The sequence below is a fragment of the Podarcis muralis genome, chromosome 7, assembly GCF_964188315.1.
Source record: "Podarcis muralis chromosome 7, rPodMur119.hap1.1, whole genome shotgun sequence".
NCBI lineage: Eukaryota > Metazoa > Chordata > Lepidosauria > Squamata > Lacertidae > Podarcis > Podarcis muralis.
This window is the reverse complement of record NC_135661.1, coordinates 41661876-41680099: the sequence shown is the minus strand read 5'-3', so window position 1 is coordinate 41680099 and position 18224 is coordinate 41661876. Positions and strand designations below refer to the sequence as shown.

Below are 18224 nucleotides of genomic sequence, written 5' to 3'. Positions count from 1 at the left end.
AAAAATTAAATTTGGAAGCAACTTTTATTTAAAACATTTCTGATTTGGATTTCAATTTGAAAATGTCTGAACAAAAAGCAAACATTCTAGATGTTACCTTTTTAAAAGTTTACACTAAAATCCTCTACCTAAATATACTAATTCCCTTCCTTCCAAAGCTGCTCCAAGAGTTGTAAAAGCAATCAACATTTTGTTACCACTAATGCAGGGGTCAGCAAACTTTTTCAGCAGGGGACCGGTCCACTGTCTCTCAGACCCTGATTTCCGTGGATAAATTTATAAATCTATACAACACCACCCACCCACTGGTTTTGTCAGAAGTATATTATTTACCAATAAGCATCTGCTCAAGCACAATCCTCTGCAAACACTCATACAGCTTCATATCATGTAAGATAAATATCAAGCTTTCAGTGTTTATTAAGAAGATATAAATTAGAAAATGGAGCACTGGCCTCAATTTGGTTTTAGTAAGGTGGCAACCCACTAGAATAACCATCACATTACACTAAATTTAAATTGCTGATTTCCAAACTGCATTCAGGGCAGCCCTGGAGTACCTTGAAAACTTATCAGGGACTCTTCATTGAAGAGGCCAGTAATGACAGCCAAGTTTCCCTGTCACTGCTCATCTTCTCCTGTAATGCATAGTCTTGGCACAGTGCTTTGTGTTCTAAAATGCACTCTCACTTCAAACTGAGCATCAACAAAGTCCAACAAATCCCTTGATCTAATTCAAAGTAACATTCCAAAAAGTAGAGAAAAGTAACATTTTCACTAACTGAAAAATTAGCTTTAGTGCCTGAGCATATTTGCCTTGTGTTACAACAGCAAAACATTAAAACAAGCAGAAGCTATCACAACTCAACTTGCATTAAGGAAAAGTTAAAAGCTTTCCTATGAAAAACAAATACAGGATATTGGCAAGACTGCAAGAATGAGGTAAAAAAAAAAGACTAAGTACAACAAATGGATTTTATTCTCTTTGTACAACACAAAGAGCAAGTCTACTTCTTGCAAGACTGCAGTAATAAGTTTATCACTGCCTGAGAATAAGCAGAATGGTTAAATAACTTTGAACAATTACCATGTTAACCTAACCACACAAGATTAAGCAAAAGTCAACGGGATCTGAAATGCAGGTGTAGTCATGTTGAGGAGACCTATGCCAACTAAAGTGTCCCAAAACTTCCAAGTCTTATTTCACAAAAGTTTGTTCTCATCTGTCTCAATAGGGCTCACTGGGGTAAATATCAAAGGATCCCATACTTACTTACACTGGTAGTAACGAAGAATCCACCTGTTAGCTGCAAACAAAACTTATCCTATGTGGGTTAGTGAGTATGCTTACAAACCATGGAGCCATGGAGCCATTTCCCTTTCCCCCTATAAATGGTTCACGGATGTGCCAGTCACTCGCCTATGCCCTAGGAATATATGGTTGCTTTTGCTTCTTTCCAACCAGGCACTTGTTTGTTTTCTTTTTTCTTCTTCTCCTCCTCCTCCTCCTCGGTTTCATGTTCTAGCTCAGCTGGCCTCTGCATTCTGCCTCCAAGTGTCCCACTGCTGGAAGACAGGCCCCTTCCTTTTTCATGCTTGTTGTCTCCTCCTCCTCTCCCTGGTTTCTTTTCTTCCTTTTATCTTTTGGACATAGTGGCCCCTCTCCTATGGCATAGATCATTTGATGTAGCCAAACCTCACCTACCCCCCCCCTCCTGCAATTCTATGTATTTAGGCAGCAATTGGCAATCATGTGAGGTGATCACTGATGGTGACAAACACCGACTGGCTGAGACTTGGTCTGTTATCTGTCATACATCATACATGTCATTATGTGTAGGGTAGGTGAGTGTGGCTTGGCCAAAACAGCCTTGTGGCACAAATGAGAAGTCCTGGAGGGCCAATTAGGCTCATGGACCAAAGATTCCCTATCACTGATCTGAAACTACGAACTACCAATGGATAGGTTGGCTGAGCGTTAAATTTGCAACACAGAGGTAATGGGCAGCTTCCCCTCTAGGCTGAAAACATAACAGTCTCACCCATCATTTTGCTATTTGAAAGAAGGTAGGAAAAGAATGATGCAGAAAAAAGGAAATGCAACTCTGATTGTTCCACCATGCAGGATTGGGAATCGTGGCCCCAAATGACTCTTCCATTTTCTAGCTCTGCCTCTGGAGAGAGAAACTAAAATTAGCTGATCCACTCCCAAGATCCATAGCAGCATTAGTCATTAAAATGTTAACTTGTCACATATGATTTTAATCAAGTCATCCTCTGTGGTGTGCTCAGCTTGGAAAGCACAGTACGCAAGGTTTATGCCTTTTCATCATCATAAAAAGATGAAATGCAAGAAATAAGCCTACAGCAATATGTGAATGGCCATATTTAGAATTATTTTATCCAGTTCTTTTCTAAGTTCACTTCATCCCTAGACATCAAAAATAACATGTCTACCTCTGTTTGTTATAAGCAACACAATTATGGGTGCTGGTGCTGCTCCTAATTCCAGTACTGGCAGTGTTAGATGGGCCCTTTAAAATCAAATTTCAATTCAAAAATTCCTTTATTTACACACACATTGAATGAAGGACTGCACAGTGTTTCTTAATGAACTCAGCAACCTGAATATATTCATGTAATAATAACAGAAATGGCTGTCACTTCATCTGGCATTCAGCAAGCAAAATTTAAGAGCCATTTTCACATAATTTACATTCCAAACTTAGCAACATCTTATTGCATCAAGCATTTGAGGGGTCTATGTAACAGAGAATGACATTTGTGGACCAGAAAACTAAGGCTGCAATGCTAAACACATTTACTGTGGAGTAAACCCTTCTAACTCGGTGGGACTTAGTTCTAAAGAAGAACAGGATTATACCATAGAAGGAATTTCACATCAAAAATAGATCCAATGCAGTAACACTGTAACACCAATGCAGTGACTGTTAATTTAGCGGAAGGAATCAATTTGAGTTCCTCAATATTTCGACCAACCAAAGGCCATTTGGACTTTCCCTTCTCATACCTGTTCATCAGACACACATACCACTCCATATAACTATTTACAGGCTGTCTCCCCCTGACTATATGACTGAACATCTCTTTCAAAAATTGTCATTTGATCTGCCTCGGAGCAATAAAGTGCTCGTGCACCATGTCCACGCTCTCCTCAATAGCTTATGTAATAGTAAAGGACAAGGAGGAAACATGTTTACATCTGGAAACAACAACATCACCAAGGCCTCATGAGCCACTTTTGTGTGTCCATATGTTATGAGAATATATAACAATAATTTTTTTGTGAGAAGCACATTATGGTCCACTCAGTTTTTCTTCCACGAAACTCAGGAGACTGTACATGAGACGCCCCCAACAATTTTCCATTCAGACAATGCCTGTTTAGCATTGGCACAGTTGCTGCATTCCATGCCTTCATAGGACATCAGTCTTCCCCCTGAATACAACTGCTATGTCATACCACAGCCACATGCACCATCCTTAGATAAGGATAGTAAATGCATTTATGTTTTTGTTTAGTTTACACACACTCCTCCATATTTATTATTTTTACAATGACTAGATCCTATGTATAGGATTTTTTAAGCAGTCACTTTTACCTTGGAAAGATGCTCTACCAAGGAAAAGGACTGCAAATACTGTAAAAGGAACTAATGGCTTAAAAGGCAGCAAAAATGAACGAAACCACCACAGAGGCAGAAGGAGCACTGAAGAGAAGAACCAAAGATAAGACTAAACACAGATGGGAAATCAACAGGTGGTAAAAGAAACAAGGAAATGACCAGCCTGAAAGGTGAACAACAGGCGTCAGGAAGAAATGACTGCTTTCTGAGAAGCATGGGGGGGGGGAGTGAATAAAGGAGGAGTAAGGCTAAGCTAAGACAAGCAGCTTCCTTTATTCTTTTTTAAAGCTTACAATGTTGCCTATTGTCCATTGGGGCAGCACCAAATCCCAACCTGGCTACAGCTTCTCTCGGATCTCCAGAATTTTTATCAGCTACAAATGTTCATCCATGTCTGTAGACATACCTAAAAGCTTCATTTTAAAAATTGCAGAGAATGAAAGTTGGAAGGGATGTCAAATGCCATCTACGCCAACTCCTATCAATGCTGAAAATCCACTACTACAACCTCCATGATGGGGAGGCCATCCAGCCTCTGCCTAAAAACCTCTACTGAAGGTAAGTACACCAGCTTCCAAGGCAATCTGTTCCATTGCTGATCAGCTTGTACTTCCTAATGTTTAGTTTAAACCCTTTTTCTTCCAATTTGAATCCTATTTGAATTTTAGCTCAAGTCCTACCCACTGAAGCAACTTATAGCAAGTTTGCTCCCCAACTATGAGATAGTTTTTCCAAATATTTTGAGGAGTATAAAATACAAGTATTTCCCTTTGGCAAAGATAAGAAGCTACACTACCACAGACTAGAAAAAGAAAGTTTCACATATTCTGGTAACAATATTTAAAGTCAACAGTGAACACAGGATTCTGACCATTGGATAGGCCACTCATATACATTCTCTGGCAGTGTCCCTAACAAATATAGAAGCAAAAAATACAATTACAGAAAAACCTCAAAAATACATAAAATTTAAACAAGTAAATCTCACTAATGCCCAGTGGAAGACAAAGCACAAAGAGTATGAAAGCTACATTCAACTTATTGGCCTCTTCCCATATTATTATCTGGGGTAGTGCATGCCTGCCAAGTGGGTAGACCGGAGTTACCCCACAGAAGTGAGCTTCCAGGCCCAAGTCTAAATATGAAAGTATTCTAGAGGCAATATATGTAGTGCTATCATCTTCCAGAGAATTCACCTCTAGCTCCAACCCTCATCCCTTCACGCAAAGTCTTTGAAGGCAGAAGAAAACCCGCTCTTTCCACCCACCCAGGACATACTAACACAGAGAGAAGCCAATACAAAGAGAGACATTTAAAACCTGCTCCCATGTCTCCTCTGCCTGTTCACAATATCTGCCTACTGCAGTTATCCAATTCTCCAAGATCACCTTACTTTTGTCTTTTCACATGTTTTCCAAATAGACATTTTGAAGTATTTGGTCTTGAGCAGTGTTAAAAATTAGCCAGACATCAGGCACATTTTACACCTGGCTTTCGTTCACTTGCAACCAAGTGAAGATGCCTGCGCGCGAGGGTGGCGCCTGGCATCTCCACCATTTGGAGCTGCATGACTGCAGTTGATTGGATCTGGACTGTTTTTCACATGCTAATACCACATCATGTAGAATTAGCTTCACAATCATAATGAATTTCTGGAACCAAAATGCTATTCCTGTGCAGCTTGAGCAGGAGCAGTCACTATTAAGAAAAAGAGGTCAGAATAAGCCAAGATATATGTGGACTGTCCCTGAGACATTTCAAGTTCTCAAAGCTCTTAACCCAGCTCAAGGTTGTCATCTGAACTAGCCAGATGTTTAACTGAGTATCAATCACAGTCTGTCCATCATTTGAAAAATAAGACTTGCCAGTCTTGCCCCAAAATGGCAACTGGACATTCCATTTTGGAGACTGTAACTTTGGTTTAAAGAGCCATTTGAAGCCTAGCTTATATGGCTGGATTTCTAACACTGGTTTCAAGGATGTTGAATTTACAGTTAAAAGTGATTAGGTTGCAAAGGTTCACTCGTCATTAAAACTTGCATTAACGAAACATTTTTTGTTACCTTATGCTACATCTAAAAATGTATTCAGGAAAGGAGAGTGAAATCTAACTCAAGGTTGTGACAGATCCTGATTTTACAAATCCTTTCCCTATGCAGTCAAGAATCAGTAAATATTTAAAAGTGAATGCATCCAAGCTGAAGTGCCACTAATGGAAAAGATCTGAGTTAAATGAATACCAAGATCTGGCCCCATTTTGTCTAAGCAATTCTATCTTCATTGTAAAATGTGACTTTTCCGAAGACAATTCAATTCTTAAAGCATGTGTTGAAACTGCATTTTTACTATCTAAGCTCAGCTTCACAATAGCGTTCTTCTCGGAAGGTCAGAACAAGGCAAGATTCCAGCTTGGAAAAACAATTCTGCTTAGCAGCCCCACCATATTCATCCTTTTAACAACAGCAACAACAATTTATTTATACCCAGCCACTCTGGGCAGATTCCAACAAAAGATTAAAATACAATAGTCCTTCAGATATTAAAAGTTTCCCTAGACACCTACATATTCATTATGAACTCTGTGAAATACCACTTCCAAAACCACCATCACAATCTCACTTCTGCTCAAAAGTCTTGATCTGTCAATTTCTGTAATGAAAAATGTGAGTATTGAGAGTTTAACCAGCTGCCAGCTTACAGCTAAAGAAACGCACCAGATTATCATGCTTCTTCAAGAAACTCAACAGTACATAAACATTGGAAGCCTAAATGCTTTTCAACAAGAAAATAATACATACATAGAGCATATTCATTAGTGTGGTATACGTGTGGTATACAGTGATTTGGCTGCGCTGCATTTTTATTATTATTCCACTTTCCATTAATTTACACATGACCCAATTTTTATTACAAGAAAGAATGCTAAGGAGAAGCCTATATACACTTCAGACACTAATATTGCGTGGAAATAACTGCATAGATGTCACCAAAGAACATAAAACTGCCACAACTCCAGCTTCATTAGAACATATTCTTTCACAGAAATCCCAGCACTAACACACAGCCATCATATTGTTGGTCACAGATTCTGCAATAGCTTGGCCATGAAGAATTCTGCAAATCAAGTACCACACATCCAATTCACTGGACAGTCTTGCACTTTGCCCCAACTCAAGAATATGCAAGTACTCAGTAAGCTTTCCAAGAATTTGAAAACATTCTTAATTTCTATATACCAACAAAATCATCACTCTGGGCAAATAAGCCCTTATGATTCATCAGTGGCAGGTGGAAATTAGCACTGTTACTTATTGGGTATTCAATACTGGAAGGGAAGAATGCACACCTAATTTCAACATGACAAATTAAAATTTATGCTCCAATCACCACTTTTAAGACAATCTCATTAAGGCCCCTGCAGTAAGGAAAATTACCTACACGTGCACAGGTATGGTGATGACACAAGTGAGAAAATACACCTTTAAGCTCTGTAGCAGCAATATTCTGCTCTCCAGGTCTCTTGTGAGCAGAATGAGCAGAAACCTTTTTGTGTAAAATGTGAGATATTAAATAATTCTATCTAAAGAATTCAGGTTTTAATTACTATTCCAAGTGTGTATGTTAGTTGTTCCACACAAAAACAACATTCTACCAATTTTTCTTATTTGCTCTCCAAAGGATTAATACTTATAAAATAAACACACAAACATTAAAAACAATAATCTAATGTGAACAAACTGCAAGTCAGCAACAATTAATAACGGAATGCCCTAAAAGGGCCCATCTCACCGACTGTCCTAAATGGCAGTGATGGACACTGGTATGCACTACTAGGACACTCAGTTACACCATCTGCCAAGAAGCAGGTTTTACCTCTCTCATTACTCTCGAAGAAGGGACTTCAACAGGAGTCTGCAATCGACCATGGGTGCATTGTATCATACTAATTACAAAATAGGCAAGAAGCTACTGTTGCTGCTACCTCATCAAAGCTAAGGAAACAGCTTTTTATCCCAGTCTTTTCCAATGTTTTGTTAACTGACATGAGACCCACATCAGAAGATGCATCTCAATGTCATTGCTGAGACAGGTGCTCCACTGACAGGCTTCAAAAAGTTGTCAGCAGTGACAAAAACCTGCAGCACATATTTTTAGCACACTCTTATACAGAGTTTGGGTGCATCTGAAGGTGCAGAATTTTTTAAAGCTCAAACCAAGTCCAGACTTGATTTTAATGAATCCTCTTTTAATTAGAAACTTAATCACCAAGTTCAAACATTACTCTTGTTAACTGATTACATTTCACCCTGATAATGTCAAATTAAATCCTAGATCACATTCACTAATTATCTCTTTTTGGTAAAAACTACCCTAGAAAAAGTCCTTAAGAGAGAACATTATTCAGTATGAATCTTCTCACCTACAGTAAGGAAACAATCCCCAATTTAGCCAAATATCTGACATTTCTCTCCATCCTCCAGAAGTAGGGAAAGACCTTTTCCTTTCAGGAACAAAAAACTAAGTTTGCCTCTCACTGCTGGGTCTCTGTTAGCACCATGGGGTGTGTGGTAGGTATAAGCTTTGACAGATTCAATCTGGATGAGAGGGAGAGCTGTATGAGTGGACACAGGAGGCAGGTCTTGTAGAATGGCCCACAACTAGACTACTCTGTTATATAAACCTTGTTTAATCACACTGAAAATGTTCTACAAATTTTACTTCTAAGAATAGTGACTCCAATCATTTCCCCTTCTTCCCTTGTGTTGCATGCAAGTGAATTTGTAGAGAACTTGCATGTACTGTAATAGGATTGTCAGCTTATAGTTGTTGCTTGCCACAGGTAACCAGCCAAGTGCCTAATTGCAAGGCAGGTTTTATGGTAGTTTATAAGTCCTTGGCTGCTGATTCAACGGTGTCTTTGCAGAGAAAAATGCCACAGTGCTGCTTTATCCAAGCATCTAAATCAGAAAGTTTCCCTGAGATGATAACTTACCCAATATATGTCTTGGTGATGATAAAATGAAAGCCATAGCCTGTATTTGTAATTTCCCTACAAAACCTTTGTCAGGTACTGCAGGGAAGTTCACCCTCAGGCCTTATTTGTGATGCTGCTATACATTGCACTACAACTAAAACTAGTTTCTTAATAAGCTGAAGACATTTTATCTGCACTACAAAACCAATTCTAACACAACTACTCTTATCAAAACCTATTAAATATTTACATTTTAAGAATAATACATGAAAAATCACTATCACGATTCATAGTCATATTTTGTTTTTGTATTCGCTATTACAAAAGCTATTCCACTGAAGGGGGGGAGTGCTGGGGGGGGGGGGTAAGCAATAAAATAGTTACCGATTCCATAGCTGAAAGTAGTGGTTAGCAGGACATGGATAAAATCCAACAAAGAGATGTCTCCAAAGAAGCTCTGTATTCTGAAAGACAAACAAAAATTATCTTACATAAATATATAAAGACTCACAATGCAAGCTTCAGGGGGGGAAAGCATGCTAAAATTATTATACCTCATAAAAATATCTTGTTGAATTCTATTCCCAATGTGCTTTGCTACTTCAACAGTCCACTGGGTGATAGTACTGTGATGTCCTACTTGTGCAACTGGGATTTTCCTTTCAGCCCTCTTAAAAAATAATCTATTTTCAGAGTCACATACATAGAAAATATTGAAATAAATTTTGACAAAATATTTTCAGAAAGCCAGAATAAAATGAGAAGAAAAGATATCTGGTCTTTGGTAGGTTTCGGGGAGGGGTGGAATCTTAGCCACTGAATTTGCACTTACACTTATAGAGACCTACTTGATCAAGATAACCTGGGATTCACATAACTACATAACTTATTTACTAATCATTCTGGTTACTCTTAGGAACTGAATTTTTTTCAAGACAAGAGAATAGAAACAATACAGTGGTACCTCGCAAGACGAATGCCTCGCAAGACAAAAAAACTTGCTAGACAAAAGGGTTTTTTGTTTTTTGAGCTGCTTCGCAAGACGATTTTCCCTATGGGCTTGCTTCGCAAGACGGAAACGTCTTGCAAGTTTGTTTCCTTTTTCTTAACACCGTTAATACAGTTGAGACTTGACTTTGAGGAGCAACTCATAGAACGTGGTGTGGTAGCCTTTTTTGAGGTTTTTAAAGACTTTGGTGATTTTTGAAGCTTTTCCAAAACTTTCCCGACACCGTGCTTCGCAAGACGAAAAAAATCGCAAGACGACAAAACTCGCGGAACGAATTAATTTCGTCTTGCGAGGCACCACTGTACATTCACAAAGAAAGAGTAGCACAGGTTTGCTCCCTCAGAAAAAAAATACTACTTTAAAATCAAACTATTTACTTCTTGTCCTGGTTTAAATACAAAAGTAATAACAATATGCTGTAAGTACCGTACAGGTAAGAGCTCGTGAAATTTACTGGCAATTGTATCATATAACTATCCCATGCTAGCATTTACATAAACATTAGCAAAGCTAATATTCACCAATAAAATATATCCTTCCTTTTTAAGTATCACCTTCATATTTTTTTATAGCTAACACTACCATAAGAATAAGATATCTGGTGCTTGCTATTATCATTCCAGAACAAGCAAACTGTGACTCATAATTGCAGTGAAGCCAGCTGTTCTTAAGTAAAAGAAGTCAAGGCTAACCTATAAAAGACAGCACTAGGCAACTACAATAAAAATCACCAATCTCTAGTAGAAAAACAAAAGGCGGCAAGGCTATTTAAATTTGAGCAAAGTAATGCAACAATCGTCATCAAACTGTAGCCAGATGCATGATGCAGTTCTACAGCTGAAGCTTAGCACGCCTGGCCCTATAAACACCTGGGTCCCATGCATAAACCTCTTTTGGAGGTTGTGGGGTACTGAGTAATAGGAGTGTTAGGCTAGGGCTTCAGAGACCTCTATCTGAGTGGTCATTGAACATTGGCCTTTAAAAAATTAGCCTCAATTACAAACTAGCATTACAGCGTCATTGTGAAAATATAAGTTGTAGAGCACTTTGAAGAGTACTAACTCATTCAAAAGGAGAGGATTATACTGTCTCCATACCAGGCCGGCGAAAAACGCTCTTTGGTCTTGTAAAGGATGAGCTGTCTTTTAATTGTGGATTTAAAAAACTGTGCTACAATACCTGAATATATAGCAATATTTTATAGCAGGGATGCCCACCTTCCAAGAGACTGTGATCTACTCCCACTATAAATAAACTGGCAGTGATCTTCCCATTGGATTGACCAGAGTTGTTGAGCTTTCTTGAGGGAGGCTTCACCAAAGTTGTTGAGCGTTTTTTTCAGGGGGAGAGACCACAGTTGTTGAGGGGTTTTTTTTAGGATCGACCAGGGAAAGCCCGTGATCGACCAGTAGATTGCGATCAACCAGTTGGACAGGCCTGCTTTATAGCGATACCTCTATATAGACATATTAAAATGACTTCAAATATAACAATAAAAGCCAGAACTGAACTAGGAAAATGAACCAGTGTGCTACAATGCATGACAAACCAATCCAGACAGCAGGAGGCCTAGCCAAGTACAGAACATTCCATTTGGAGAGAACCTCTGACATGTTCAAAAATGCTGAAGCAGATGGTGAGCAGTCTTTAATACTAGTATCCCAGCTTAGTCAACCACCAATGTTTGCTAAAATTAAGTCATATAAGAACTCCAGGGGCTGAACTAAAAAATGAAATTTATGCATTGCTACTTAAGATTTCATGTACATAAATATGAGCTACTTATTTAATCATGAAGGCAAGGCTGACTATTCTTTCTTTGGAAAGAAACCCTTCATATACCAAAAATCAAAACAAACAACCCCTCCTTTTATGGCAGTACCAAGCCTTCTGTACTGAGAAAAACCCAAAGGATTTCCTGCTCTGTTAACATGATGCTCCTAAGCAATGGAGTTAACCACACATCAGAGCCAGAACTGGTTTTAGTTTAATACAATGACCTGAAAACACATTTTAATATTTATGTGCATAGCACCTATGTCAGCTAGAAGAGTGAAGCCAGACTAGCAATCTTAAACACATAACCATGAACATCAAAAAGGAGGAACAACATGAAAAAGAAGCATATAGTCTGGAGACAAGTAACTGGAAAAGAAGGGCAAATTTAGGAGGCAGGTGGTACATGGACTTCCAGGGAACTAGGTAAAAGTAAAGAACAGATGGGGAGGGAGTGTTGAAATGAAAAGCAAAGGAGGACTGATTAGTTTTCAAGAGAGCACTTAAAAAAAAAAAAAAAAGACAAAGCATAATGCCTCTCTCATGTTACACTTCTATTTCTGCCATAGGGATCTTTTGCAATGCTAAACAGAATGGAAGCTGCATGTAATACAAAGAAGAAACAAAGCAAGTAAAGTGATACATTTTATTGGGCCTATTTTTATGGGAAAGACTGTAGAAGCCTGCAAACTTTATATGCTGTAAGCTGCCCAGAGTGGCTGGGGAAACCCAGATGGGTGGGTGGGGTGGTGGTGGTGGTAATAATAATAATAATAATAATAATAATAATAATAATAATAATAATAATGTAGAAAATATTAGTATCCTGCATCCTTGATTATCGTATTTGTATCTTGCCATGCCTCCAAGAAGTTCAAAAGGTTATCCCATTTTATCCTCACAATCCTGCTAAGCAATTTAGACAGAAATATGGCCTGAAGCAATCTACAGTGCTTCATCGTTGAAGAATTTTAATCCTCATTTCCCAGTTCAGGTTCAACACTCCAGTCACTATACTACAGTAGTTAGAGGATTGGATTGGGACCTGAGAGACCAGGGTTTAAATTCCCATTCAGCCATGAAGCTTACTGCGTGACCTTGGCCCAGTCACTACTTCTCAGCCTAGCATACCTCACGGGATTGTTGTGGTAAAATGGGAAGATGGAGAACTACGTATGACCCTCTTGAAGGAAAGGCGGGATAGCAGTGTAATAAATAAATATTTTAGTTGGGTACTTAGTGTCTAAAAAGCTAATTCAGATGTCTATTCCAGAAGTTAGGAAAGAGAAAGCAAGCAATATGCATTTTATGTTGAACAGAAGTATAATCTTAGAATGTGTCAAAAATGGGGGGGGGAATCTAACACTTCTGAAAATTATCTTTATAACAACTGATACTCTTATAATCTTTCAGTGAAATGTACATGGAAGCCTTCATAGAGGTTCTATTTGGCAAAAACACTGGTCCATCTGAAAATTCTACCTTATTCCTTTTAAAGAACAAATTGTTGCAAAACAATGTTGATCTTTTTTTTAAAAAGCCACAACTCAAGAAGTTTATTTTCATTTATGTTAGTGCAGGCTTCCTCAACCTCGGCCCTCCAGATGTTTTGAGACCACAATTCCCACCATCCCTGACCAATGATCCTGCTACCTAGGGATCATGGGAGTTGTAGGCCAAAAACATCCGTAGGGCCGAGGTTAAGGAAGCCTGCATTAGTGTGTGCACCCAACAATCACAGTGTATTTCATCCACTGATTAGTACCAAGCACTTATGTGTATTCATTATTTTCCACCCTGGTCTGCTCACACTGATATATTTCTGGTGTTGTTCCTCCAATTCTTAATTCTGAGATTTTGCATTGCTGACATCCAAGCAGCACCCTGAAAAATACTGAACTTCAAATGAAAAGGAAAACTGCAGCTATAGCACAGAATATCTTAGAGGCCAGGTTTTGGTTTCAAACAGACTGACAGCTTTTCTTGCACAGGCACAGTCCTTTATATACTATTAGCAATAAATGATTAGGGAATCCTAAGTAAATAGGCTCATGCTACTGAAAAATTAATGCCCCAGCCATCTGAAACCCTTGTGCCAATCCCTACTTCTAGTATAACAGAAGCTAACAGAAAGCGAGATGTCACCAACACCACAGTTGATGGGATATTGGACTATTCCAGCCACATTTGCAGCACATAAATGTGCTGGATTTATAGTACACTGTAAATAGGGCTTTACCTCCCCTTTTGTCTGGAAACCTAAGACAAACCTATATTGTACATGAAATTGCGTGTAATTTCCTTTTATTAGAAACAAGTTCTTGTCAGATGTAAACAGTGTTTTGTGGTTGTTTTAGCAAAATTCTAGCCAAAACCAGATCCCTCAAGATGACTCATTTCAGCCTGCTGACCAACTGAATAGTCAGTTACTCTAATACAGGAGTTGTATTCAGCTAAAAAGAACTACTGGCAGCTTAAAAAAATAATCCTGAGTGGGGTACCCTGGATAAGAGGGAGAGTTTACAGAACATGCAACTGTTACTGAGAAGCATGCCATTAAATGCAGGGGTGGCAAACCTGGTTCCCTCTAGACATTGTTACACTATAACTCCTATAATTCTAAAAAAGGTTGTCTGCTAATATAAGAAAAATAATAATAGTAATCTTTTAAAAATCAAAACAAACAAAAAATCACCAGCTGACATCAAGGATAAGATTATTTGATTAATCTCAATATAAACAAATAAATATAAGCAGTCCGAACAAGTATCTTAAATAAACAAAACATGTAGAAAGGGCAACAAGATCTTTAAAAAAACAACAACCCTAGGTGATAAAGGTAAAGGTATCCCTGACCATTAGGTTCAGTCGCGAATGACTCTGGGGTTGCACACTATAGGCGAGGCGTTTGTCCACAGACAGCTTCCGGGTCATGTGGCCAGCATGACTAAGCCGCTTCTGGCGAACCAGAGCAGCGCAAGGAAACACCTAGGTGTTTACTTTACTTTGCAGAGTAAATATCTTACAGAGCCCACCTTGGTTGTTAATTTTTAGTCTCCCTTCCACAGGAATATAATCCTATCATCCCTGACAATTAACCACAGATTCTGGGGGTGATCAGAATTGTAGTTCATAAACATCTGCCAGTTAGCCACCCCCAATTTAAAGTAAAATTATTCAATTATTAGATTTGTCTAAGATACTACAGGTAACTTCTCTATCTGATAATTATGACATTTTTCATTAAATTACTAGAAGGTAGGCTGGACCACAATGTGTCAATCCCTAAAAGAAGACTGAAAACATGTACGGAAAGTAATATTTGTTTAATACAATTCTAGCTTTCTCAAAAAAAAATAAATTCATGAAAACTGGAACTTACTTCCCCCACTCTCCATGCAGCTTCTGCACACTGGATTATCTTTAAGGTAAAGGTAAAGGTACCCCTGCCCGTACGGGCCAGTCTTGACAGACTCTAGGGTTGTGCGCTCATCTCACTCTAGAGGCCGGGAGCCAGCGCTGTCCACAGACACTTCCGGGTCACGTGGCCAGTGTGACGAAGCTGCTCTGGCGAACCGGCACCAGAGCAGCACACGGAAACGCCGTTTACCTTCCCGCTATAAAGCGGTACCTATTTATCTACTTGCACTTAAGGGTGCTTTCGAACTGCTAGGTGGGCAGAAGCTGGGACCGAACGACGGGAGTTCACCCCGCAGCGAGGATTCAAACTGCCGACCATGCGATCGGCAAGTCCTAGGTGCTGAGGTTTTACCCACAGCACCACCCACGGGTCAAGCTCAAAAGGCTGCCTCTGAACTGTATGGGTAAGCATACCTACATTTATTCATGTTGATATATGCATGTAAAGAGAAAACTGAAAGAAGCTAAGTACCTAAAGAGTATGAATCCTGATTTAAGAAGCTCAGAGAATGTTTTTGACAATATATGTATTGTCTACCCCTTTCAGTTCTTCACATCCCTTCAAGCCTATATGTCAAATACTTAAAAGCTGGCAGTTATTCGTCTAAAGCCAGCTAGTAAAAATTAACATTTTCTTGGTGTATCTCTGCTGAGCTGACCCTGACAATGCAATACAAATTAAGATAGCATCTAATCTACCTCAGTGGTACATAAGGTATCACTTTAGCAAATGACATATTTAGACCAATAAGAGATATATCACTTTACAATAGCCATTTGTTTTGGTTTTACATGGGTATCCTTGGCTCACAATACTGGACACCAATGCATTAATGCCCCCCCCCCCCCAATGTGGTGGGGTAAACAATTGCTTTGGGTAAAGCATTGTCAGTGGAGGTGTCCTGGTTGTGGAATGCCTTCAACTGGTGCCTGTGTTGAGTGTTTTTAAGCACCAGGTAAATACCCTTTTTATTTTGTGAGGCTTTTATTTTCTAAAGCTTTTCAGCAGTGCCCAAGGTCTAAAAGGGAATCAGAAAAGCAAACATGTCAAAGCCCTTTTTAAACCTTGGGCACTACTGTTGTTTTACATTATCTTTGATTCTATATTTATGCAGTATTTGTGTATTTTATGGTTTAAAAACTGTACATTGACCTAAAATCCTATTGCTAATGAGCAGTATAAAATGCTATAAATAAATAATAATCTTATTTCTTTACACACAAAAAAGCTGCAAAAACCCATTTATATCTGGCTTGTTTTAACCATTAGTTAAAGTGGAGGTGGGGAACCTGTGGCCCTCCAGATGTTGTCAGACTCCTATCTCCATCAGCCCCAACTAGGGTGGTCAAGTCAGTGATGATGGGTTTTTTTCCTCCCAGCAACATCTAGAAGGTCACATTTCGCCAACCCAGTGTTAAAGGCTCTGCCTTCAAAAATGCAGATAATAATACTTACTTCCCCAGATCCTACAGTAGTTGGTATCAGCCTTCCACTCATACATTTCATGTTCAGCTCCACACATGAACAGGCTTCTTCAGGAACACAGTCCTTTCATAATGAAACTCAGACTTCTGACTTTCTTGTTCCCCCACCACCACCATTTCCACAATTGAGGCTTACTGCTAATGTGCAGGATGCAAAGAGGTGTGAAAATATTGCTCTATGCTTCTACCCATTTTTGCACTACAGAGGCCTCCCCTTTTTCACTGCAGCCTGTAGTCAATCAAATAAGCACACCAGAAATTTTAGGGAAATGCTTTGTAATAGCTTCCAACACAATGAATCAGCCACATTCAAATGGGGGGATCCAGAGTATTCCCAATGAATGCATGTGGAAATACTTGGATACACAGAAGATACTTGCTGGATCCTACCTTTATCTGTTCAGACTATTTTTCAGCAAGAAAAATAACATGATTTTGGAAGTCTACACAATAACATGAAGCACATGACACTCAAGAAAGCTATTCAAGCAATGATTTTTTTTTAAAATTTCTACTATCCCAATCCTAAATATAATCCTCTTTCCTTTTAATATAAAAAATTGAAACAAAACAGATGCTCGAAATTAAAGACAAACACAACTTGTTTTAGTTTGTTATAACCACACACACCTAAGGTACATAATATATTTGTTCTTTCCTAAAAACTATGCAATGCACTTTGAAAAATTCCTTAACAATTAGCTGAGGTGGAACTTGCAAAGAGCAAATCTTAGCACTGAGAATAACCTGAAAGGAGATTTTAGAGTCTATGTTCACATGATTTAGGCAGGATTGAACTGCTTTTTTCTATACATAGCTTTCTTGTATTGTGTACATTTACAGTTCTGGAGAATTACACAAGCTGTCCTTTACTGATCTTAGATCATGTCTAAGGCTAAAAGAAAATGTTGAATTAGAACAGACTGTGCTCCATCAGCAAGCAATGTAAGGCCCACAAACCACATGCTGAGATATTTGTGCAGCCCACAGCTTCATGAAAAATCCTTGAAATCTTTGCTTTTTTAAAAAAAAAAGTTTCCAGCTCACATGACTAAGCAGACAAACTTGAATACATGAAGGCAGTTTTTATTAACAGATTTGTGCAATATTTGTGCTATTTTTCAATATCTTATTCTCTGAGCCTATAAAATATCCTCAAGAACTAAATCAATTTTGAGTACCAAAGGTATTAAGTTACTAGAACTCTTGGTCTTTCATAGGCTAGCTGAAAGGCTGAAAACCATCTACAGCAGGGGTCAGCAAACCTTTTCAGCAGGGGGCCAGTCCACTGTCCCTCAGACCTTGGGGGGCGGACTATATTTTGGGGAGGGAAATGAATGAATTCCTATGCCCCACAAAGAACCCACAGATGCATTTTAAATATAAGGACACATTCTACTCATGTAAAAACACACTGACTGTCCGCAAGCCAGATTTAGAACGTGATTGGGCTGAATCCGGCCCCCGGCCTTAGTTTGCCTACCCATGATCTACAGGCCTCATTACTAATGGTCTCGCATCACAATAACAACATATGCAGATTCACAATATGAAGCAACCCACATTCTGCAAAGTGGCCCATCACGCAGAACAATTTGCCTGCCTGTATTTTGTGCTTTGATTTAGTACTGTGGGCCATGATTTGCCCTTCTGTACTAGCAAGCGAAGACAAGATCTGTTCTGTCACTCTAAAAGAACATGCAGTTTTCAGTTTGATTTATTTTGCATAAGAACTCCATTGCTAAAAAAAAAAAACAAAAAAACCACCTCAACGGCCCTAAAGTTAAATATATTCCAAGTTTGACAGTGTTTTTTTAACAAAAAAACTAAGGAAGTTATACGAACACAAGGAAGAACATTAACATCTTCCACCAGAACATTAACATCTTCCACCAGAGCTCCATGGCACAGG

At 38.8% G+C, this 18224-nt stretch overlaps 1 protein-coding gene across 7 annotated transcripts in view; it reads right to left on the bottom strand.

The window, feature by feature from the left end:
- Window positions 1–18224, bottom strand: part of ANKRD11 (ankyrin repeat domain 11) — a 185045-nt gene that overhangs the window by 153864 nt on the left and 12957 nt on the right. For 6 of the 7 annotated variants that reach the window (XM_077931577.1, XM_077931582.1, XM_077931581.1 and 3 more), the window contains exon 2: window positions 9007–9086. The exons of the other annotated variant lie outside the window; for it this stretch is intronic. The gene's annotated coding sequence lies outside the window, so the exon portion shown is untranslated. The remainder of the gene's footprint in view (window positions 1–9006; window positions 9087–18224) is intronic. 7 annotated transcript variants of the gene reach the window in all.